We start from the raw sequence: 22,327 nt of genomic DNA on the forward strand, positions 1-22,327 counted from the left end.
CAGCTCTGCATGTATTAAATTTTACAAATCCTTTTTATTTCTTAATACTTTAAAATCTATCAAAACCAAATTATTCCGAAAGATATCATTATGATTTATTAACATCACAATGATTAATGTATTTCCCAGATTTTTTCTATGGTAGGAATGAAGTTATTAACTTGCATTTGTTCCTGCAGAATCTTCCCCATAGTAAGGGTTACTCATGTAGGCAGCTCTCAGTCATGAGCTCTTAGTAATAGACACTCTGAGACTGAAGGTCGTCACAGATTTCTTAGACTAACACAGCCTCCAGATAACTTTCCTCCAAAATTAGAGGTGCTTCCATGGTTTACAGTGAAGAGCAAACAATGCCTCTTGGACAGAAGATTCCGAAAAACTCTGCAAGGAGGTCGTGGCATAATTCCCCCCGTTTTCTGCCCAAACATTTTCCTTTGTGGCAGAAGAATTCAACACTGAACGTTAACACAGAAAAACTTCCAGACTGAAAATGCCCTGTTATTTATGTGTAGTGTCCTGATGCATATCTGGAAACTGTAACTTACACCTAAAGAAACGCATGAACACTGTTTGGAAAAACCACTTGCTGTGGTGGTGTTGTTAAACAGAGAGGGAGTGCAAAAGACTACCAAACTACAGAAAGAAGGATACCCTGAAAATACATTTTCCTATCTCTGTTCTTTTATTCAATTTTATAATGCGCTTTTATAAAATTCCTAGCTCCCCTTAGCATCTCCTTTAAAAGCAGAGTGGTTTCAAGCAGATGACATACCCTAAATCCCCTCCCCAGACCTGCAGGATGGGGATGACAGCACCTATATAGCACATAGCATAATCCACCACTTGGTTGCCAGCTCAGGTTACCTCACCTTCTTGTTTTTCCATTTTACTGAAAGCTCCTAGAAACTTACCTCTTCCCTAGCTGGTAAAGTATCTTTAGATTATAGACATGTTAAAATTTGGACAAAAAAATACCAAACATTTCAATGTATAAAGACAGAGAAAGGATCTGAAATGAAAAATGCATTATGCTAAAATGTCATATAGCACCAGATTATGTTTCCATTATCTCCTACATTTAAAACTCTGTTGAGACCTGATTAGAGGCCTTTATCTTAATATTGCAACTATTTGTAAGACTCTTCCACATTTCTTTGCATGATTTTCCCTCCCAAAACTAGGCCTTTACTACAATATTGAGTTACATATTCAGCTTTTCACAGAAAAGAGCTGGGAAGGAGATATAGCGAAATGTCTGAGTGTTGGCATGTGTTTCCTACGTTCACTAATGTAATTTTTAAGTACCTGCAAATGAAATCCTCCTGTGTTTCAAGTAACACCTATAACCACATTTTCAGGGCACAGCGCGGGCCTTGTGGGCCATGGCCTGGAGCGTCTGGGCAGGATCTGGCAGCCTGTCCTGTCCTAACCCCCAAAGCAGGAGCAGAGCACTGGGAAGGGGCACTGGGACAGCCCCGGCCCCAGGCACTGGGCATCTCCCTGGGGACAGGCCCAGGCCAGGATGGGGCATGGGCCCATGGGTAGGCCTGGCTCAGCAGGGCCCAAGGCCTGGCAGGGCCAGGGGGAGCCCAGGGGGCTGAAATGGGGTCCTGTGCCGTGGGCAGGTGCGGGGAGCCCCAGGGGGCTGGAATGGCGTCCTGGGCTGTGGGCAGGGAGGTGAAGGCCTCAGGGGGTGGGCAGGGGCAAGCAGGGCTGGTGGTGCTTCATGGCCATGACACGCATGGGCAGCAACAGCAGCAGCTGTAAATGAGAGAAAAAGTATCTCTCCAGCTGAATGAGAATCAAAACCCATTATCTATAACTGCAGAAAAGTTGCTCTAAAAGTTGCAATGGACAAGTACATTTTGCCACAAAATTGTTACGGATAAATCCACAGAATTGGCTATTGTGTGGGGAAGGGTGTCAACAACAATAACCAAACAAAAATTGCGGTACAGTAGAATGGAACATGTCACAAATCATCACCTTTACAAGTATGATAAAAATTAGTCTATTTATTATAAATTATCCCATATTCTATGGTTTAACATTCAGTTCAGCAATCTATACAAAATGTATATCAATTGTTAACAGTCAAATGATACAGGTTTTAGCTCACAGGTGAGGACGCAGTGGGAAGGCAATTTTAGGAAGCAAATAACCGTAACCAAATAGCAAAGAGCTTTGGCTAATACGTTTTCTCGTTAGTGTGATATTGCTTAAAACCAAGGCAGCTGATTGATTAGTGTGAATCATATGCATCTCCTAGACAGTGTGATGAATGTCACAAGTTAGCATCTAATACCTGCCTAAGGCTTATGGATGAAAAACTGCTCATTATGTCATATGTTATGGAAATATCCTGTTGAATAGGACTTTTGGACAATTTTTTAATGTGCCATTCTCTGTTTGTAAACTATATGTTGGATATAACACTTTCAGTATTTTTGCATGTTTTCTTATATAACATCTTTCTTCTAAGTTCCTTGATTCACTGTGCAAACCATTAGCTAATTGAATATCACTGGTATCAACAAAATAACATTGAAACTAGAACAGAGAAGGATCAGCTCAACTGCTCTGAGTCTAGGCTAAGCTTTCTGCTTACTCTCAGACTTGAGGCTCAGATGGTAAACCTTAACTTTTCAATCTGAAAGTAAATTTCTATACAATTTCATGTTGTGGAAACAACAACAAAAAACACTGGAAGGGTTTTGTTTTCATTGCAGTATGAAATGAAAAAATGTGAATTCTTGAAAGCTGAACTGTCATCCTCTGACCAGCTTTACCTTTAATGAAAGACATAGTGCAGATCATACATCCCTATGATATTAAATGACAATAGTCTTAAGTACAAGGCCTCCCTTAAAACCCGATGATATTACTGCTGAGGATGTTATGCCAGAAGGACTTTCCAAAACTAGCACCATTCTGCAATTTATTATGGATGATGACATGTCAAGCTACACTGGGCCATGAGCTTGGATCCTTAACGAACATCCAGGTAAGCCTCCTCAAAGATGTATTCCTGACTTGTTTCCATTCACCAACCTTGCATTTGAGCTATGACTGTCTTACACTAATTCATGTCTTGTAAACTGATCACACACTATTCAGATGTTATTAAGGGAAATGATAAGCTGACAGTGCCATATTTGGGTCAATGTTCAAAGTAAACCCATGGTTTCACTTACTGCTCTATACTGTAGATAAGACATACTGTATTTCTTCAGTAATGTATAGTGCATGTTACCTCAGGAGCTAAGTAAGGGAACTGGCAAAGATTTATTGATATTTACTTATTTACTAATATGAAATTTTCAGGTTGGTTCATGATACAGTATTCATCTGAGTTCTGGTTCTTTGCCATATATAAATTTGCAACCATCAGACATTCTACATTTAAATACCTCAACACCATGACTTTTCTCTCTTTGAAGACAGAGGGCATATAAATTGCATAATCTGCAGGACATTCAGACTTGGGTAATAACAATACCAGTGGGTACTAAAATGTGACATATTACTTGCTGCTGTGTTGTGGACTATTGTGGCAGACGCGTCATCTGTTAACTGTTCAAGAGCAGCTTGAACAACTGTACATCTTGAACAACTGTAAGTTAGCACAGTTGTGCCAGCGGATGAACTTGCTGATCCCATGGTCAGGCTATTGTTATTATCCTGATACTTCCTTGACAGGTCCCTAGACAACAGACTCTCACAGAAAAATGTCTCACAATGTGCTTGTGCCTCAAGAAACAGCACTTGCTGCCATTTGAAGGATTTAACAGTAGCCACCATCTGTTAATGTTTTGGTTCCTTACTGGCACAGGCCAGACACAGGTAGGATGTTCTCTTCTCTCCACCATTACTACAACTGGTTTTGAATCTAACAATATCAGCTGGCATCTGAACCTAACATGCTTAAGCATAAAGCAGCAGAAAAGCAGCCTAAAATGACTGTCAGCATAAAGGCAAGGTTCCTTAGCAGAAAGGAAGACATACTGTAGATGGGGAAGATGGGAGGAACCAGGAATTACTATTCTAGTGAGAAAAGATCGTTAAGCGTCATTTTCCCAAGTCTTTTCTATACATGTAACATTCAGTAAAAGGAAACTTTTATGATCTAGTAATCAAAGTTTTCTCTACTTCCACAGCCAACTATTACTGCTGTTGTCAGCTGTGCTGACAATGAAGTATCTCCCTATCACTTTTGGGAATTATTCTGTATCTTGCAATAACCAGTGGTTATGATTAACATATTATTCTTATTAACTGGCCTTCTAGGAAAGGATGTTGACAGTTGGAGATGGGATACAACTATTAATAAGCATGCAGCCTCCTTTATTTACAAATGTTTCCTGAATTCCGCAATTTTTCTCTGATGTTCAGTGGTTATGCATTCAGTGAATATTTCCTGCCTTTTCCCTTCCTCCAAGAAAATCACATAATATAAGCACATCAAAGCTGTTGGTTATAAGGCATTAGCAAGTGATCACCCTGTGGAGGGTCTCTCAGTCTATGAATATTACTAATTAGGCAATACATATGAGAGTTTCCTCAATGTGTGGTTGCTTACTCTTCATAGAATCATAGGATCATAGAATAGTTTGGGTTGGAAGGGACCTTTGAAGGTCATCTAGTCCAACCCCCTGCAATGAGCAGGAACATCTTCAACTCAGCAGGTTTTTCTTTACTTAATCATCAGCAAAATAACCCATGTAAAACACAAAATAGTCTAGTTGTTTGATCATTCCCTTTCTTTGTGTTAGCCCTTTGATATTTAACCTCCCATTTCAGTCAGCTTTACAAGGATGTTTTCCAGAGAAACAGTATGTCTCATTTGATGCTATATTAATCATTTGAAGAGAACATGTATGTTGCTAGGTTGGCAGTAAGTGTATGCATATGAAAGCAGGCCCAGTTGTAGGCCACAATGAGGTCCTTCTGCAACAGACCAAGAGCCCTTCATCTTTATTGACCTAGGGAGCAGGTCAGATATGATGGCTGCTCTAACAAAGACATTTCTTGAATACAAAAATGCCTTTGCAGTCACACCAGCTAATCAGTCTGAAAAATCTCAATTTTATTTGGCTTTAAAATACTTCAAGATAACAGCACAATACGGCTGACATGCTAGAAGAAAGGCTAATACTTAATCTTTTCCAAGCCATGACAGACATGCAAATTAACATCTGACTGGAGATGGTAAGCCTTTTGGCAAACTCTAAGTATCTTTTCACCTACTGACTAAAGCAACAACTATCTCCAGAAGAAAGTAACTTCACCAGGTAAATAAGACACTTGCATCTCTGTTACAAAAAAAAAAAAAAAGAAAAATTCTCTGTGGTAAGCAATGGGCTATGTTGTCCCTGTTTTGCTCTGCAAACATTTTTCTTTTCACCCAGCTTGTGAGAGAGCAAGCGAACTGCATGCCAACTATAGCACATTTACCGGTTAGATTCTATGATCAAGCAGATGGTGACCTGTGTGCAAGAGGATCCTGAAAAGTAGTAACTTAGGATCCACCTGGATTCCTGTGACGGGTAGAAACTTTCATGTGGATCACAACAAAAGGATAATACTTTCACCTTTTTCCTGTCCTGTGGTACCTTACCCAGCCTGACCTGAAGAATAAAACTTCTAAGGCCACAACAATGGAAAATTAATACCCTTACACATATGTATGTGTTACATTGGTGACAAAAACTTAATAATACTTAAAATAACATTTTAAATGGAATTATATGTGACAGTTTCAAAAGAAGGAAGACCCAGCAGGATAAATACTCTTTTCTACAACAGAATAAGCTCTTACCCATAGAGATACACAACACCTTGTAAAACTGCTCAGAGATTAAGGTATGTAAGTTATGTGGCAAATATTATAGGGATCTTAGTTTCTGTCCTGCTTCATGGGATGAAAAGGAGCATTTAACTGCTTGGCTCCTGCTGTTCTTGAATGAAAATCCAATGCTTCATTAATATTTATCCCTTTTTCTTCTAACCCTACTATACATGCTCTCTTTCGGAGTTTCAGGAAAACCAGCAATTATCACATCAAAGGTCATCAGTCCACCAGGGAAACTTCAATCCTTAACCGACGGAGAATTGCTGCAGCTTTTGCAAATACCTCGGGTCAGTCGAACAAGTGTTTTCCCTCCTCCCTTCCCTCCTGTGACTCTTGTTGGTTTTATTTAATCAGCTTAGAAGACCTCCTTAGTTTTCTTGTGATGCCATACACTATCCTAGACATCAAAAAGATTTTTATACTGCTGTTATATTTATACAGAGGGAATAAAAGAATAACAATGATTTAACCATGCTACACAATAGGTCCAGTCTGAAACAGTCTGAAGGACTCTGCTTAAATTTCCCAAGAGATATTTCTGTTAAGCTCCATTCTGAAGTTATTGGCAACACTCTCAGTTACTTCAATAGTAGCAGTAGCATTAAAGAATGAAGGTGATCCATGCAGACGAAAATGACAGAGATGTTCAAGTTACTGAACAGCAGAAATCAGGAGAACCACTGAAAAATGAAAAGACTCTACTCCTGCCAACAGCAAGCATTAAATAAAAAAGATATGAGTCAAACCCCCAAGATAAATCAAGAAATTTGCTTCAAAATAATGATATTTTAAAAAATAATAAATGCTGTGTTCATGTTACTTATCTTTTGGCTTCATAGCCTTTATCGTTGTGCATTTTGAAAGTTTTTTTGGCAATCCTAGGTCCTAAAGAACATTTATTTTTTCTGCCAAATGAGAGATAAGTTTTCCTAGAATCATGTGATGCCAAAAATGAGATGTCTGATAAAGCAGAGAGAGTTGCCAATGCTAAAAAATGTGTTTTCTTCAGAGCTGAAGAAGACAGTTCTGATGACACGCAATAGGAAGGGCACCACACTCATCTGTGTTTCCAGCCTCACTGGAGAATAGATGACCAAACATCATTAATTCTGAGTATTACTTTTTTTGGCTCTTGTACCTTTGCACAATGAATTGATTTAGGCATGTAGGAATCTTGATGCTAATCAAAACATGACTTCAGTGTCATGTAGCCTGATAGCTTGGGCAGTTTACCTCCACTAAAACAAAGTACCATTCAGTGCTTTAAAAAATCATTAAAATAAATTAACAAATTTGGCAGAACTGTCAGGGAATACTGCTCCACTTTGTCTGAAGTATCATTTCTGTTTCACTGCTATTTCTGGCTCTGATCCTTTGCACAACTCCTGTGGCCAAGTTCCATTAAATAAAAGTCTTTCCTACTTTATATCTGAAGCTGTGCAGGGAATTTGCCTTCACAATATTGTAAAGCAAAACCGAATAATTTTATCCAACTTACTGCTTTAATGTAATTAGTTAGTTGATTTGATTTAATCATTTAATCCGTGCTCCCTAGTGCCTCCTTTAAAGACAGAGAGTAGGAGGGAACACTCCTATGTACTGAGCCAAGCCAGCTATATGTTTCTGAAGCATGGTTTTCATTTTGATAGAATTACAATTTTGTAATTCTATGTTTCTCTTCTTTACAATAAACTAATCTCACGTCTGTAAGGGTGGGGACGCATCTAAGAAGCCACAGAACCATACGAAGCTGAAATTTCAGCCCTTCCCAGCTCTGCAGCCCTCCTTACCAAGACATGAGCTGGTATGTTCCTCCTGCATGAGAGACTTTCCTCACCATGCACTACATCGTGTAATGGTTTTGGTGAGGATCCTGATCTTGTGCTCATTTTGATAGGGCAGAAGGGGAGAAGAGGGAGACAGGCAGAAGACCTGTTTCTTCTCCCAGACAACAGAAAGACCTGCTGTCTTCTTACTTTGTGCTGGCAAGGTTGGGAACATTGGTGTTGGTACTACAGCTTCGCATCACGTAATTGCCTTAAGTTCCTTGGACACCCTGCTAATGCAGGGCCTCCTATACAGTTAATTTGCCTAAGGTAAATATGGTAATGTGTTTTTACTGTACTTTCATATTACTGCACCTACTCCTTGGGTGTGTGGTTGGCCTAGCAAAGCAAACTCAAGAATTAACTAGGAGCATCTTTGTATAGAAATGGACTTTGTTAAAAAGTGGCTTGAAATGTTAAACAATTGGTTTGTTTAAATAGCTGAAGTAACTGAACATTTGAGCTTGACTTCAGAACATGAATATTCTCACAGCAAAATACAGCGCATTGAGGAATTTTGCCTATGACTATGGTATGAATGAACTGAATCATCCCCTGAAAAACAGACATTTCTTTGATCTTCAACTGAGCATGTAAAACAGAGGAACTGGTATAGTATAGCAAATAAGCTGCCATTTGAGCAGTGAAATTTTACTGTTTTGTTTTATGATTAGTACATTTGGCCACACTGATATTATCAGCTTCTTGATTCATAATTACTGCTCTGGTTTTAGCCCTGTTAATTTTGTTACAATTCGGTTAGATTTGACAAGCGCAGCAGAAAGCAGCCACTGTGAAGCAGCTGAAAGACTTTCACTCAGGTCCACTGGAAGTCCACTCAGGTGAGCTGAAAGGAGCTGCCTGGGTAGGGAAGCATTGGTAGCAGACAAAGGACATGTCACAGGTCTGCCATGTGAAAGCCAGGTACGCTGAACTGCCCTTACATTAGATCCTAGGTGAAAGTAACAGCAAAGACCACAAAGGCTTTTTTTAAGCTTTCTGTTATAAAAACAGTGACACCATTCCTCTTGGATAAAACCCCACTATCAATATCAAAACCTTTGTCCCATCAACACTCAGATACAGTACTATAGCATGCATGGCTCTGAGTTGTTAGAAACACACTAAGGTTGTCAAGCTGCTGTAGAACATTCGGCTCTAGCAGAGTTACAGGACAGAAATGATGCACTAACAAAAGCTGCTCTGGTTAGCTGTTTCTGGATGGTGTGATAAGCACTGATTTTTGTCTACAAAGAAATGGTTCTGAGCATTGTACCCACAAGATCACCTCTTTTCCTGAATTACAGTTCTGCAATGGGGACATTTTGAAGATAGATTAGTTTACCTGCTGGATACACTTAAAGTTTCTGAAGCTTTAGGGAAAGATGTGAGTTTATGAAACAAAGAATAGGCAGTGCGCTTGTGGCACAGGGACTTCTGCAGTCTGGGCTTTCTTTTTCCAATGGGCTGAGGAAATTCAGTTGAAGAATACAGTATCTGGATTGCATCACTGGAAGGGCAGAGGTTGTACAAAATGCATTGGGTTTTGCATTTTAATGAATTCATAGTATGTCTATAGGCTAGCACAATCACAGTGAGATAAAAAAAGAAATGCCCCCAAAGCTTCATGTGAGATACAGTATTCTTACTTATTGCCCCCAGGCACTGCATATTGCAAGACTGCTGCTTGTCTACATACAAGGCTGTGACTAAATGATGATTAATTAGCTTAACTTATACTCTCATCAAATTCACTACTTTCATATGTAATTTCTTAAATGACTTAGCTCATGTAGACAAACTCAGGCAGTTATTGACATAGTTCAAACAATTCAACACTTCTAGCAGAAAGGCTCAAAGAAATATAAGCACACTGAAGTCTTACCAAATGTCCTTAATAAAGTTTTCTCTGTGGTCACAGGCAATGGATTTTTTTTGGCTGCACAGAGCTTTCAGAATCTGTTCCACATGGCATGTCTTTGGTTCTTGTTTTGATAAGAAAAGATTAAGGGACTTGCCCAGGCAAATACCAAGACAAGGTTGGAACTACCTGTATTTACGGGAGTTCCCAGTGCATTTAACAGACAGTACTGACAGTAGTGTCTTTCTCAGTTTAGGCAGTGTCTTAATTTTGCCACTGTTCACATTAAATGTCTAGGAAGTTTTGGTCAGAATCTTGTCTACAGTTATAATCTAGAAGTACTTGCTGTATGTGATTGTTACCATCTGGGTCAACTTGGGTATATGCTGTCAAACATCAACCACAAATGGATCAGACTGTATTCTAATGATAAACAGAACCATCCCAACATAACTCTTATTTACCTTTCAAATTGTGAGGCTTAATTAATATTTTTTAGAAAGTTCTTGATGATAAGTTGCTATAGAAATTAAAAAAGTTTGCAGCCCATAGAAACCTTTGCTTCAGCACAACTAAGATGTTTTTCTTGTTACGTTTTCTCTAATTATGTTTCAGTCTTGTCCATGGATCTTAGTTTTCCATTGTCTAACAGCATGTTTGAGGTTTCTGGATTTCATTTATACACAAGCTAACATTATAGTTTCAGAATCTGCACTAGTTGAAATAGGACTTCTGAAAAGAAAAGTAAAAATAAAGAAACGAATATACAATCACAAAGAAGCTGGGGGAATATCCCAAAAGTTAATTGTCCAGAATTCTCTGCTTTTGGCAAGCCAAAATCAAGGGCAGCTAGGAACAACTTCATTTGGAAGTGCCTCCATCAGGTAGGGAAACAACATGCTTCAACTGCAACAACTTTCACAGCCATCTTAAACCACTAAGATTTTAATAAATCTGAGGCTAGGCTTTCAAGACTACTCTAGAACCTATGTGTCTCACTGTCATATGAAGAAAGTACATTTGTATGAATGTTAAAAGTTTGGAGAAACTGATGAATCAGTGATGGAGTGTTATTTCATGCCACAGGCTTTCAAGAGCTGCCCAGGTCACAGTGCCAGTGTCAGTCTAGGACTGATGCATTAGAGTCTCCTGATGTGAAGTACAGTTTAGAGATGAATACACATCCTTAAAATCAATCGCTTACTGACAACTTAAAAACATCTATCCTACTACACATAAGGAAGCACTAAAAACCGCTCAATCTATAGATATCCAGAGTGGGTTTTGGAATACATGGACCACTCTGAATGAACACAGGTCCATGCAGCTCCTCCTGGCACTTCAGAAAGACATGTTAGTTAAAATAAAAAAACACCTGAGCAAACTGTCTGAAATCTTGTGGCACTGTGTCTCCACTAGCTGCAAACTCCTTTTCTAGAAAAATGGACCACAGTACAGAAACAACTGCTTCACTCCCCCCACCCTTTGTCACCTGCCAGCCTCAGGGTTGCCATCAATGCCAGCTCCACTATGGGCTTGGCAGAGCAGCATTGAGCCCAAATTAATAAAGTCCAGCTGGATACACGTTGACACCATGAAGAGCCTCTGTGTTTCCCAGGGAACTGGCTTACCATGGAGACAGATAAGATTCATATGGGCTTATTAACTCCAACTCTGTGTAATGCAAAAGCAGCTGTACTGATTATGGAGTTGAGATGCTCCTGGAAGCAGTGTAGCCGCGTTCATGTGGCTCTGAGCTTCAGCTAATATCTGTGGCATGAATAATCTGCAACACATGGATAATCAAGTGCTGACTGTATCCTGCTTCTGAATGGGTGCACAAGCAACATAGCTAGTGAGGCAGTGCTGAGACAGAAGAATTTAAGAGCTCTGAGTCTAAAAGAAATTCAAACCCTTCTTTATTTCTAGGCTGTCAGCAACTTGTTTTGCACAGAAAAACAAGACTGAATCTTATTATTTAAAGGAAGGAATTTTATTACTTATAGTCAGATTCACCTTCATGCACAGGATCAAGCACAAAAATCTATGAATCACTTCAGGTCTGTTTTGATGACTTGTTAGTGCTTCTTAGGTCTTAGGCTGAGCCTCTCTCGAGGTATGAACGTGCCCCTGAGGACTCCACCCTGCTTATTGCTAAACAACTTCTGGAGGTTATAAGTGCTCTTGCTTTATGGTACTAATCAGTATTTGGAATTGTTCGGACTCTACAGGACTAGCTCTCTAACTTCTGGTTTTAATATTTTCTTTGGAAATGAATAAGTGCAATTGACTCATGTAATGCTTAACAGGAGTTAGCATTACTAAATGCTTACTGAGCACCCTGAATATTTTAATCATGGGAAAGATACTCTAGAGTTACTTGCCTCATGAACACAGACATATATATCTCTTTTGTGATAGGTAAATGCACATAAAAGGAAGTTAGCCATACACTGGATTTTAATTACCTTTCAGGGCCACATAACAGAATAGGTTGGAATTAATTCGTGTTAAACTCACAGCAGTTTTAATCCAGTCACTGTCTTTACTTTACACATACATCTGCATCTGCTTAAATAATTACAGTGGGTGGGATTCACCTCCACATTGTAGACACCTAGATTTAATTCTCAAAATGTTGGTATCACTACATGAGGTAGGTGTCTAAGCTCCCATGACAGTCAGAGGGGAATCTAGTCTGTACAGTCAGGGAAACCTGGAAACTATTTGGCTGTCCAGGTGCAGCTCTCCAAGTCCCACTGGCTGTATTGACTCAAATACTACTGCCTATAATGGGAGACCAGATACTCACACACTAACACCTACATCTAGGTGTCTGAATCCCACCCAGTAGATCAGGTAATTGATGTCATTTCTGAGCTATTGCATAACCCCTTTTATTGAAAATATATTGAAAAGCACAAATTTGAAAGACCTTTAAGATATAATCAACCTGCTGTACATACATGGACTAAAACCTCCCTGGAGATGCTCCTTTGAGTTGTACTGAAAGGTACAATTATTGTACAACTACTGTACAACTACAAAAGGTACAGAGAAAGAGGAAGAGGATGAAAAAGTCACACTGGGGAGGGTTTCTTAAATTTTCATGGTTTCCCAGCTTGTGTCTGGGCAGTCAACGATCACCACAACAAAACAAGGCTAGAAATTATATCTATGTCTTTATCTATATCTACCTGCAGGCACACACACACATATATATATGCATTATTTTCCTTTCTTATACACGTATTTAAAACTCAGTACACTTATTTCCTCATAAAGGTAGAGAAAGCATATTACTGCCCTATAATCTGCAGTTGGGAGGAAAAAAACAGACTTGGGTTCAGAAGTATCAATTGTAATCCTGAATTTTAACAATATAAGTCAATATAATACTGTGGCCTTTGGACGAGTGACATGACATAAGACTTCACTTGCAACACTAAAAATATTCACTTACTGCTTTTCCTTATGCTTTAGGGACGCTGTGCCTGAGTACCCAGTGCTACTGTGAGGGAAAGCATGGCACAATTTTCCTCTCTAAAGCTTTTTTCTTTCTCCTGAAGCCTAATATACCATCATACTCGACAGTGCCCTGTTCTGCTTCCTCTGCTCAGCTGTGCTAAGCAAGCTAAGGAAGCTGTCCAGATCCCAAATTTTTCTGTGAAGAGCTTGGGGGCAAACTATATTGCATTTTCAGATATTTAGTCTCATCCTCAACCTGCCATTTTTACATCTTCCACAGCTTTCTACGAAGATAAAGAGGCAACTGGGAAGAGAATAAAAAGGAAAAGGTTCGGGGAAGTGTTTAAAGTTAGGGAAACTTTGATAAGGAAAAATGTGACAAGAGGAAAGGGAGAAGGGAGGCAGTGAAATGAATGGCACAGATGTGAGAAAGGCATGTCCATGCACAAGTCTGGGCTGATTAAGCTATTCAGGTTCAGTTAAACCCCTGCATGGACACCTCTGGGAACTGTGATACATATGCGAACAAATGAACAATCTCTAAAAATACTTGGGTCACTATAGCATGAACCAATCTACTTTCCAGCAAGCATACAACAAATCACATCAGTGCCCTTTCAGAGAAACTTAGGAGCTTAACCTCAGAAGAGCAATTAAAATAATCCATACCTATCATGCTGCACAGCTTAAGATACCTAAAGTTCCTTGGAGACCTAATGCTAGGCTTCTGGGTCTGCTCAGTTGTCACCCTGTCTTTGTTGCACTAATTGCCTAAAATCCTGCCTTTTAGCTAAAGCTGTTTGGGAGATGCAAAACAGGCATGAGTCTCCAAAGGAGCCCAGTTTGTGAGGCACACATTGGCCATGGAAAATTCACAGGATATTGGGGATCCACCAGGAAACTGGAAGTCTGAGATTCAAACTCTCCTCCTCCTGACGATGTCTGGAGCTCCAGCTCCAGTCCAGGAGAGTTCCTCAGTCAGGAGGCAATGGTGATGAAAGGGTCAGTCTACCTTTCCTGGGAAAGCTGCTCCAGGCAAGATCCATATGCTGGGGAAGAGGAGGAGGAGGATTTGGTTCTGCAGCTTAGATCACTTGATGTGGGGGCAGAGTGCTGGCATTCTTGAGACCTTTCTGCTCTTTATCAAATGAGAATTTTGGGACAACGTATAAACAGTCTAGGTCCAAGTATCTACTTCCCAGAGAAGCCTGATCGTACCCCTGACATAGGTTTCTGCATTTGTATGAGACAGATGTCTAGGGTACCCATCCCTTTGCCACCCCCTATAAGCTGTTTCCATTTCCTTTGCTCAGATCCCAGTCTAGGAGGAAAAAAATCTACCACACAGATTTTAGGTGTCTGATAATACTTAGCATTTTTTCCGTGCATTTTTTTGCCACTAAAATGTACAGGAGAAGCCATGTACAGTCTGTGAATGTTTGGGAAATGTCAGTCCCCCATCCGAGCCGCTTAATGCATTTTCTGATACCTGTTCAAGATGACTCACAACATTGTGTAAATCTTGGTATTGTCACTCAACTTGTTTATGTCACTCAACAACCTGGGAAGGAGCCAGGAGCTTTAGCTCTGCTCCTGAGTTTCAGCTATTTGATCAGTTTTCTTTCCTTAGGACCAACGCTTGCAAAGTTTCACAGAGACCATTGTTTTTTATAACTGCAGTTGTAAGGCTAGTTTGACGTACCGTACCTAAATATTTTCAAACAAAAAATGGCCTTAAAAAAACTATAAATATATAAATTATTCTTTCTGTTTCTTTATATGGTCTAGAAGAAATTTGCTACCTAGATAAAGTCAGCTTCAAAATTGTTTGCTATTTAGCTAAAGGGATAAAAATTCCTTCGGGAGGTCTGAACTAAATGAAGCTATAGATTTCAGAGCTGGAGGTTTAATAATTCCCTCTGCTGTATGCTCAAAGGCACAGAGCCCTCTTGGGCAGAGGCTTCAGTTTGCCAAATTCATTGAATGAATGCTAAAAAGACCCTGATCCACTCAAGCACAGAACCAACTTGTCATTACTTGCACTGTCAATACCTGAAAACATGTGACCTTTGCTGCTGGCAAAGTAACATCTTATAGCCCAGAGGTACATTAAATGAGCTTAACGTAGAATCAGTTTGACAATAACATTAATCTAGGGCATGTGGATTTAGGAGAATCACAAATCTTCTTTTATAGCTTGAAGCAGGTCAAACATCTCCCTTTATAGAAACGGCATTTGAGTTCACACAGCTAAAGAAAATACCCACTATTTAAAATAAACATCTCTAAGACATATACAAAATATTTTAATTAAGTAGCTGCATTCTATCCTGCTTACTTTTTCTCTGCAGTTTTAACAACACATATTATTCTACCCCTTACTAAACTCTTGTTTAGTTTGCTAGCACGAGTAAAATTCCACATCCCTGAAATGGCTACATTTCAATGGTGGGTGAAATGATCCCGCTTGTTTTCTTCATATAGTGAAGGAACAGTGCTACTTGAAAATGCATTTCTTTATTTGTTTATACTTCTAGAAAAGACATAAGTCTGCAAAAGGAAAAAAAAATGTCAGTGAAACGTAACAGCCAGAAATCTTTTCTATTGTTATTTAGATCGGAGGTGCACACATTTCAAGTTTGTATTTTAAAACTCTGATCTATGAAAGTATTTTGTTTCTATTCAATGTACTGATCAAGAACACACATAAACTGTTGTCCTGCACTGAAAATTCAGCTTGCAAAGTGACACCTTCTTATTCAGCAATATTTGCTTAGTGAATAGCAAACTTCGGAACTAATGCAACAGCAAAAAAAGAAGAAAAGTTTAGTCTTTTTTTTCCCTGTTACCTCTTTCTGGCCAATAATGTTAAAAAAGTAAACAGGTTTTTATGTCACCTTGTGTATTAACTCAATAGTTAATTACATTCCTGTCAGATACAGTGGGGCAAGTCCTCCAGAGGTAAATGGCTAGTTCAGGTGTTATTATGGTTATAATCTAATGAGTAACTCTATAAGGGCATCTAAAGTTTGTAGCCAGCAAATCTTTGCTGAAGGAATATGTCTAATGTAGCCTATAGTACTAGTGATCTATAAGATAGAATCAGAAGTCTGAAAGCCCGAATAGAACAGCTCTACCTTTGAAATGTTCCTGGAATGAGACAGATCCACTCAGCTCGCTCTCATCACCATTTTTTCCACCAAACAACTATAAGCATCCCTGTGCTGTCTATACCAGTTAATATCCTTCGAATTAGTAGAACTTTGTTGCTGTTGTATTTCAGCATCATGCTTCACCTTCAGCTCTGTGTCGCCTCTCTTTAATTTTATCCCAGTCTGTGCCATGTGTGTGATGCAATATTCAGACTGGGAGAAAAGTCTCTCAGCAGAGACCCAGCAGAAAATTTCATTGCACCTGAGAATCAGACCACACATTCAGAATGTGGTACAACAGTACTAGAAACGAAATCATGGGAAAAAGATAAAAATCACCACTGCCACCCCAAAATATTCTCAAAATACTTCTCTTCTTTCATAAGGTTAAAAATTCACCATGACCCAGCTGAGTACCTGAGGTGTAAAGGCCATCCACTATGTTTTTTTCTGAGCATCACAGAATATAATCCTTCTAGAATATTAAGTGTAACCTAAGCATGAGGCCCTGCAAACACACTTCCATGGCATCATGGCCACTAGTTGGGATATTTACAAATTTACCTAAATCACAACCTAAATTCGAAGTCGAAGTTTCCATAGAAAAAAATGTATGCTTTTGTTGTCTTATTGTATTCTGGATAATTTCAATAGTTATGCATAGTTTTAAATATTCAGGAACACACAGTGTACATGATGGTTTAATTTGGTACTATTTAAACTATGAAAAGTTGTGGGGAAGGCCTCCTACCTAAAGGAAAAAGTTAATGTGTGTATAAGAATCTAAAAACACTGGTGAAGAATGTTTACATTTCAGTTACAGTTACTGAGTCATCATATCTTATTTGCTTTCAATTAGTTGCATGGTTGAACATCATCACTCAGTCATGTCTCTGGCTATTTATAAATATAGAATTAATGGCTATAAAGACCTGCTTTGTTAATCAGTGGTTATATTTTACTGCCTTAGTCATCTTAATTTACATCTCACAGGATCTCAAAATCCCATAGAAGCTCTGGACCTGATCACCAAGGGGTCTGAGAACGCCTTCAGTGGGAACCGGCGTGGCCTGCAGCTTCCAGGATCAGTTCCTAGAGATAAACATGCCCGCTGTATGATACACAGCTGCTGAGCCATGAAGCCTGGGATTTCTCTATGGCATTTATGAGCATCCCATTACTGCATTATCCAAGCACTCCGTAATCTTAAATATATCTATTTCCACAGCTCTCCTGAGAGATGGTGAAGCAGTGTTTTCCCTGCGGCACTGACTGTAGTGCTGTCGTACAGGAAGGCTTGACTGGAGCAAGGAGGTGACACTAAATTCCTCTAAATACCAGGTTAATAAACTAACTAGTGCACCAGCTTTCTCACTGCAGTGTAGCACCAAAGGAGCTGAGAAAGGGGTGAGGACTTAGAGAATCTCTCATGTACACCTCATCTCTTGTCTGTACACACTCCTATATATTAAGAACTGCAAAACTGGCTGGAAACCCATGCATTTTTCTTCCACATGAGGAATAAAGTGTAAAACGTGGTTGAATTCTTCCCCAGAAGTAGTATCCTCACTCTCAACATTTCTTTAGGTGAGAGCCTGCACTTCACTAGTACATAACCTGATTGCTTGTCAAGACCAAAACCTACCAGACCTTCATATGATGCAGATAATAGGCCATTTTCTTCTTCCTTCTGGGAACAGATAGAGGAGGTCGTAGGGAAAATGATCACAACTTGATGAAACAATGAGCAAAGAAATGTTGTCTTAGATCTGTAAATCTGCAAGGCAACAACAAATGCTGGAAAATTTTCCCATTAGTGTTTCTTGGCCCTGAGTCAGTAAGCTGCTTCATTGCTATGTCAATAGCACATATACATATATAAACACATGTCCAAGTGCTTTTCTCGCTGCAACTAGGTTTAAGCAGTTGCAGATATGTCATTTTTTTCTAGATGACCAAAAAAGTCCTCTCTGAAGAAATGTTAATCTTATTCATATGCTTCATTCAAAAAGCATTTACAGTTTTAATATTACTGTATCTCACGACTGATGTCACATTAGGCTGTTCTGTTTGTTTCTATGGTTTTGCTTTAGCTGTTTTCTTTTGTCATTCTGGTCTTAATACATAAAGCCAGAAAAGAGTTTTCTTTCTAGTATTCTTTTTTTCCATTCCCTGACTATATTATTACAATCTTAATGATGCTATAGGTCTACTTGCTAATAAAAACATTTTGCATTTTTGCAAGGAAAAACGTGAGATACTTCTGGGTTAAGTTACTGGTAGTAGAAGTTTGGGGCTGAAAAAAAATCTCCATTCTTCTTAAACATCCATCTGAATGGGAATATTTGGAAGGGGTAAAGGAAATAACGACACATACGATTCTTTTACAAAATCCACTTTAAAAACATTCCTTACATGAAATATTAGAAGTATTTTTATCAGACTATGCCTGTCTTATTTTGATGGCCTTGCATAGCACCAATTCTGCACTAAGGCATGGTAATACAACTAATACTGGATAGGAAGGAAGTGACTTAGCTCTTACAGGAGAAAAACACCACCTAAATGTGAGAAAAGGTTCATAAATATTTCCAGAGACTGGCATTTTGAAAGCTTGATCTTGAGATCTTAAGAATACACTTGTACAAAAGTTCCTGCCTTTGGTTTGTTTCAGGCTGGGAAGGAAGTTTTTTGGATCTGTTTTTCTCTTACCCTTCTCTCTTTTCCTGAGCATACTCTCAGCATACTGCCTACCAAACTGCTGACCGCCTGTTCCTCATTAAGGCATGCAGTGCGGAGAAACACTCTGGTAAGAAAACCAATGAAGCAACCTAATCAGCAGCTGAGAACCCCTTCCACTAAGTAGCAGGAGGAAACGAAGGAGAAAAACCTCATGCTTCCTCTTTGGAGCTCTACTGGTGTGAACTAATTTAATAGCGATGAGCAGCCGCAAAGGCAAACAAGTGCCTGTTGCTTTGTATAAGTGACATGTGGTAGGTTATGGATATACTAAAAGTGAATCCCAGAATCTTCACTTTCACAGCTTCTAAAGGGAAAACTCCAAGATCACAGACTTTCTACTGTATTGACAGGGTGTAAAAAACTCCCTCTGGATCTTAATCTACAATGTATATAGAAAAACACAAAAGGTTTGTGTGTGAGAGGGTGATGGAAAAGAAAACCAAATGAAAAGGGCACTCCTTTACCAGGTTAGATCAGAAATGTGCTGTGGGCAAGAAAATCACAAAATATAGCGGAAATTAAGGGGCAAAGTTGTGTCTCCTTGGAATATCTCATTTTACCAACTATATCTGTTGTAGTTAAAAGCCATTTACTCTAATGCATTTAGGGGGAAAACTCCTTATCTTTCAGCTAATAATCCCCTTCTCCATAATCCTCTTTTCCAAACTGAGAAACTTGACAGCATGAGAGGAAAAAAGAGTTGAGAACGAATCAGTTTTGTTTCCAGAAGTGGAATATACTAATGAGATAGAACTAAGGTCACTGATGGCAGAGATCTTGGGAGGGATGCAGAAGCAAATAGTTTAGCACATGCTTCTTAGCAGAAAATCTTTGTGTGGGTGCGTGTCAGAACGTGTATGTGTATGCAACACAGAGATGTACCTCTGTGTTAGAGGATTTTTCCCATGGGACTTCCCTATTTTTGGTGGGTATTTCCTTGTGACCTTTTAGCAGGAGAGAAAGAAAAAGCTTCTAGACAAGGAGATGAAAATGCTTGACAAGGTCCTGGCTAGAGAAACGCTGCCTGATTACAGATTCAGCATGACTTGGCTGCACCCTCTGTAGACAACTAATAACAATGAATTATCACAGCACAGAAAGAGGAACCCTACAAAAAGATTGTAGTTCTGCTGTACACCTTCTAGCAGGACACTCAGCAATATCTTCTGCTGACAGACCAGTGATGGTGCCGTCATTGTGAATACAGTAAAATGAAGGGTGATGCAGTGAACTGTAAAAAAATGTTACTTGCACTCGCTGTATGTCTCTGTTCCTCAGCTTCCCAGCCTCTCTCTGGGAGAGAGTCTACTGCCTGTTGGGATTTTCTGAGTTATTCTGTGAAACCCATCTGACCATCTACCCAGGTTTCTTGCTTGGAGACACCACTGGTCAGCCCAGTACTCTTGACCTATAGATCCCTCATGCAGATTCACTCTCCTAAGCCCTGTAACCTGGAGTGAAATGCTGTGATGCAAGCCTCTCTGGTTCTCATTTCAAGATCATGCTTGTTTCAGATGAAGTGAAATGGGTTTTTCAAGCTCTTACACTTCCCAAAAATAAACTGGGATCCAAAAGCCTGTTTGGAACTGAAACTGGGATACGTGTATGTGCAGTAATGAAACTACATTTCTATAAAACCTGACCCCAAGGGTTAAGTTGTATTCCACTTAATTAACTGAAGTTGGCTTTTGGAATGTCAGCGGATAATGTGCCAGGAAAGTCTTTGCACTGAGTGTCATTAATAGATTATATACATAAGAGACATGATTTTTAAGCTTCAGGTCAAAAAGCCGCCTTTTCATTTTTCTTGGAACTTTCCAACTATTTTATCCATGGTGCAAGTGATAACACTTTATTTCATAATAAATATTCTGAAGGCATTCCTAATAATGACAAATATGAATTACATTTATGCATACTTCACAGTTATAGTTTCATTGTATGAGATACCATGACCCTAAATCTGTAGAGAAAAAGTATGTTTATAAATTTTTCTTGAGAAATCTCTCTACAACAGCAGATGATGTAGTCCATGAAGAGTGAGCCTCTAAAGTTTCAGGTTAGATAAACAACGTCCAAGCTTTTTTTAAAATAAATATTAACCTTTGGATCTGCAAAAATTGCTTGGAAATCTTCCAATATAAAGTCCTTCATGAGATTATTTGTGCATCCTGCTTTTAGTAGACTGGGAACATCACCAAAATGATCACTTGTCATTTCATTGAATAGAACTGGAAGGTACTGCAAATAACAATCTAATTAATTCTCTTCAACAAAAGCAACATCACTCATCTAAATCATGTTATTTCATAACTTCCACTTCTGTGGAAATCTAAGGTGTGCATTTTCTTGGCCCTACTCTAGTTAACCTCTTTAAGAGCTACCTAGGAAAAATACAGATAAACCTAGGAAAAACTTAGATAAAGTTGTGAGATAACATTAAGATGGAACTGGAGATAATGACTAGATCAATGGTAAAGGACAGCCTGGATATCCTGATACGCTGTATGCAAGCAAACAATATGTGCTTTCTATGGGACCAACATACAGACACACATCTGCAGGGAAGATAAAGCCGACTGAATAATCTTATATTCGTTCTAATTGTTATGAAATGTTATCTGAAGATCTGGTAATTTAAATAATCTGTAATTAAAATAAACTGTGAGTTAACATGTCAAATAGTAACTGGTTCCAAAAAAAATTCCATACAAAGACTCGCACGTGAAATAAGCTTGATGTATACCAGCTGTCTTTCATTGCTAGTAATGTCTTAATTTTAAATCCAAGTTTACCTCTGCCATATACATACCTCCTATTAAATCACATGCATTTGAAAATTGTTTAACCAGAAATATTTTATGTAAATGAGGTGATAGAATATAATATAGGTGAGGGAAAAAATGAATCTCAGAGCATTTCTGTGCTCTGTCATGTGGCTTTATATTTTTATTTGTTAAGTTGAGACATACAATTTGATACTCGACATAGTGCCATAATTCCCACATCACAAGGTCACCACACAACTTGCTGTGACCTCCTAATTCCACCTAGAAGTCAGCCAGGCCTTGAAAGCGCATAACTAGTGCAAATCTTTTGGAATTGCTTTGTCAGAGTCACATAAGACAGCTCGCATAGTACTTTTCTTTACCATGACCAGCTGCATACAGTGAGATTAGCTTCAAGTTTTCATAATCGTCATGTTCACATAAACAAGGGAAAATTCCAAACCATTACTTTTTGCTTAATGTACATCTTTCCTTGCAGGAAAAGTGCACTTTTATTTTGACATAACTCAAGCCTATAAAATATTTCTTTTCCTAGGCTCGAGAAAGGCATGCATTTTGTTCACAGAATATTATTCAACAACCACAAAACATACAATTTCTGGATGTCTTAAAAAATAGAAAGTTAATAGTAGCAAACT

General features: G+C 38.9%; 1 protein-coding gene across 4 annotated transcripts in view; it reads right to left on the reverse strand.

Moving 5' to 3' along the window:
- SULF1 (sulfatase 1) overlaps window positions 1–22,327 on the reverse strand; it is a 126,175-nt gene that overhangs the window by 77,749 nt on the left and 26,099 nt on the right. The gene's annotated exons all lie outside the window — the stretch shown is intronic.

Source organism: Nipponia nippon, unplaced genomic scaffold, assembly GCF_047370975.1.
Source record: "Nipponia nippon isolate SJK-2023a ecotype South Korea unplaced genomic scaffold, ASM4737097v1 scaffold_1, whole genome shotgun sequence".
NCBI lineage: Eukaryota > Metazoa > Chordata > Aves > Pelecaniformes > Threskiornithidae > Nipponia > Nipponia nippon.